The following is a 4302-nucleotide window of genomic DNA, read 5'->3' as shown; positions in this document are numbered from 1 at the left end:
GGAACCCCTACGCATATCTTCTAATTCTTATTTCACCCTACATATTTGTTGACAAAACTCATGGGATGTAGGGTATGAAAAACTAGATATATTTAATGTGACATCATAAAAAAGTCTGAAAAAATTAACAAAAGTCGAAACTACCACCCAATCATCATCATTAGGCTTTCCTAATCCTCCGTGCTCATCAAAGTATTTGACATATTAGATATCTTCACCACCCAATAATTAAAAGGATGCCTTATATTTTTGGGCTACCTCCAACGTCAAGAAGATTAAGTTTCATTTGGTAAGAACATCAATACAAAGACACTTCTTCTATGTTATGCCCGTAGCCTTTGCAGCAACTTTGAATTTCTCCAATCTAGAAGGAGAAGACCTCACAAATTTCATAGACATTCTAACTCGTGCAACCGATCAACATCTTTCAACCCCTCAGTCACAATTAAATTTAAAATATGTGCAACACATCTAACATGCAAATATTCACCACCCAAGAATGTCTTATTTGCCTCTTTAAAATAATTTTTTAGATATCCCAATGCAACATCATTAGACAACACATTATCAACTAAAACAGTTAAAACCTGTGCCAACTCCCACTCCTTTATTGCGACCTCCAAGGCCTTCCCACTCGTGTCACCCTTATGATAAATTATTTAACAAAATTTAATAATTTTTTTTTGTGAAGAACCCAATCAGAATCAACAAAATGCACAGTCAACGACATGTAATTCATATTTTGGATAAAAGTCTAAGTATCGGTAGTGAGGCAAATTACCAAACCAGCCAATTGGCCCCCTCAAAACATCTTTATCTTTTCTGTACATCTTTTTAATATTGTTTGCTACAGTGTGGTGAGAAGGAAGCGTAAATCTTGATTCCATCTCTTGGAAAAATTCTTGAAATCCTTTACCCTCCACAAACTGAAAAGGTAGCTCGTTGATGATAATCCTACGAGCTAACTTCCTTATACACTCATCGGGATTGTACTTCGTACACCCTTTCAATGTTGGACCCCCGGCCCCACTACTCCCATCCGCCATTTGTCTTAATCAAATATCTAGTCTAGATTGACGCTTCTCTACTAAGGATTTTAATATTGAACTCTTCTTGCATTGTTCCTCTAAATGGACTTTCAGTTGAGATGTATCATGTTTTCTATAGGGGCATCCATATATTTTTCCACGGTAATTACATTTAGATTGTGGATTGTTGGGGTCACCACCCTCTAGTTTGGTAAAGACCAAATTGTGGACACAGATTTCTTGCCCTGTGTGGGCTTGGGGACATGCAAGGTGTACTCCCTGTAGGGGTAGGAGTAGGGTTAGGTTCTTGCGTAGGGTATTGGCTGGGGCAGGAGAGCTATCACGATTAAAAATTTTCAAAGTGCAATCCAGCATAACACATAAAAAAAAAAAGGCATAGTCCAATCAAACACAAGACATAAAAAAATGTAATAATGTGCCAAACAATAAATAAGGCAAAGTGTAATGATTGAAACCAATTTAAAAAAGTTCACAATATTATTAAACAACATTTTCTTAGTCACTAAATAAATAAATAAAACTAAAAAAAATAATTGTAACCGTAAGTATTATGAATTAAAAGGGTAAAATTAAAAATGCATAAATATTTGTTTATTTAAATTGTGCAATTTTTTTATTTATTTAAATATAAGAATCATTGATTTAAGCACACGAAACTCAACATAATTGTGCTAATATAAACTTCCAATAAAAGGGCTAACACATTAAACTGTAGGATGACAAAGAAAAAAAAGATAATGTCATGAGACTTGGACATTTAAAATATAACAAAACTATATTTTTGAACAAATTTTAGTGTCATGAGACTTGGACATTTAAAATATAATTTAGGATTTCTAATCACTAAATAAAATTAGGGTTTTGGATTGGAACCCTAAAACCAATTTTAGGTTTCCAATCCAAAATCCTAATTTTATCTAGTAGTTTCATTGATGAAACCCTTATATCAATCCAAAACCCTAATTTTTTTTAGGATTGGAAACCCTAAATTGATACAGGGGTTTCATTTTCCTAAATTGATACAGGGGTTTCATTAATGAAACCCCTGTATCAATTTAGGGTTTCCGAAACAATAAAACCTACAAAAAATAATATAAAATCAAACAAAATTTATAGAATTAATCATAATCACATAATCAATACAATGAATATACATGCACAATCCACAAATCCATAACACAAATTTTCATCCTCCATCTCCGATTCAATCCATCCTACCTCCAATCTCCGATCAAAACTCAAATAATAATAATAATAATAATAATAATGGAAAAACTGAAACTAGGTTGCAAAGTGACTTACCTCTGCGACGACGAGAGTGGAACTACGGAAGTTGGATATCGTGCGAGAGAGAGGAGAGAACGAGAGCGAGAGAGACAAGAGAGGAGAGAACGAGAGTGCGACTAAGAGAGAGAGAGAGCGAGGCAGAGACAGAGGGGAGTCTGAGAGTGAGAAGAGAGTGTTCGAGAAGTCTAGAGGAACTAAAGCAGAAAGGCGAAGGGGGTGCTAGGGGGGCGGAAGGAAATTAAACACTTAATAAAACGGCACCATTTTGTCATGTACAAAATGGTTCCGTTTTATCTCTAAAATGTATATATTATATTATTATATAAACGAGGCGGTGCGGCAGAGTGTGGGGCCCGCTGCCCACCCCTACTCAACACATACCTGCTTGCCTTGTGTTTTTCCTCGTTTAAACTGAGGTTTTCTTGGATTTTGTGAAGAATCAAGGGACCACTTGGATGAACTATGAAAAACAAGGAGTTCCAATCACTAATACCAATGGAGTTGAATGCTTCAATCATGCAATTCTCGATGTTGTTTCCTATAAACTTGGCCAAATTGGTCGATAAATAGTATGTACGTCCTGCCCATTTTTCATAGTTTTCCCACAACTCCATCCTCGATATTGGGTATAATCGACGTCGCCCATACCAATTTGAATAGTGGATGCTCAGTCAAGGTATCGGGGTTGGCGCCGACAATGGCTGCCACCGCATCTTCAAAGAAAATTTCTTGGCCTGTCAAAATATCTAGGTGGGACTCAGAGGGTCCATGGAAAGACATGGTCATGTTCTCCGAGCACAAAACAAGTACATGTGTAGATGTGTTGTTCTCTACAAGATCCTTTGCGTGGTGAAGAGAAGTCCCGCTGGCATAACAACCTTGTTGATAGATCATGCATCTGTTCACTGATGGATTAAGGCCAAAGAGCTTGGTAAGTTGAAAGCCCACCCCAGGCATGTCAAAACCCGTCATTATGCAGAAAACAAGGTGTGTAATCTTGGAGATGGGTTGGCCCCATTCTTTGATAGCCTTCAAAGCTGCCTCCCCCTCTAATCTTGGTTACATCAGCAACCCCCACATCCTGGCATGAATTCAAAGATGGTGCCTTATAGTTGACAATGTTTGGGTTTGCCTTTAAAATCTCCTCGATAAGGTGGAAGAACGTTTTCTTATCATTGATTTCTCAGCTGTAAAAAGTGAAAAGTAGCATTAATATGGAGCTAGCTATTTGCTACATGCTTTGTTGTTCATGCGTTGAATATGAATGTTTACATATGCGTTTAAACTTGTGTTTTAATTCAGTCATGTGCTCATTGTTGGTGGCATGGAAGTATAAGTCTAGATAGTCACTTTGGAAGACACAGTTTGGCAGATTTGCAGTGCCAATTGCCAATATAGTGGCTGGACCTTTTGCTCGTTGTGCCTCTCGAATTTTTTCTGCTGAAGCCATAATCGGTGATGACTAACTTGCCTCGCTAAACCCGAGCTTGTTCGCAACTTTAGTTGCAAAAAGAGAGCTAAATCATATGATAGTACTTGGTGGTTGTGCTTGTGCATGGAAGTTCACAAGCCTTCATTTTATAGATCACAAGCCGGTAGGGCTGTAAAATGAATAGGCTACTCGATAGGCAGCTTGAGTTCAACTCGATTAAACTCGAAATTGACTCGAATCGAATATTAAATGGATCATTCGTAAATATAAAATTAGGCTCGATTATTAAACGATACAAACTCGTAAAAACTCGACCGACTCGATTAATGTTCATGAACAAACTCGTATGAAGCTCAACTCGACTTGTGAGCTCGACTCATATATATTTATACATATATAATACAATATATATAATAGCCAAAAGTTAGATATATATAGATACTATAAATATAATTTAGAATTTTCATAATTATGAATATAGACTTAGTCTCACTTATAGCCCACTACATATACTATATATAAATTTATAATATT

The 4302-nt window shown here is 36.4% G+C and overlaps 1 pseudogene; it reads right to left on the bottom strand.

Annotated features, from left to right (window-relative positions):
• Nucleotides 1-2632: 2632 nt before the first annotated feature.
• Nucleotides 2633-3786, bottom strand: LOC122296576 (annotated as a pseudogene).
• Nucleotides 3787-4302: the final 516 nt, after the last annotated feature.

Source organism: Carya illinoinensis, chromosome 15, assembly GCF_018687715.1.
Source record: "Carya illinoinensis cultivar Pawnee chromosome 15, C.illinoinensisPawnee_v1, whole genome shotgun sequence".
Lineage (NCBI taxonomy): Eukaryota > Viridiplantae > Streptophyta > Magnoliopsida > Fagales > Juglandaceae > Carya > Carya illinoinensis.
This window is presented reverse-complemented; position numbering and strand designations above follow the sequence as displayed.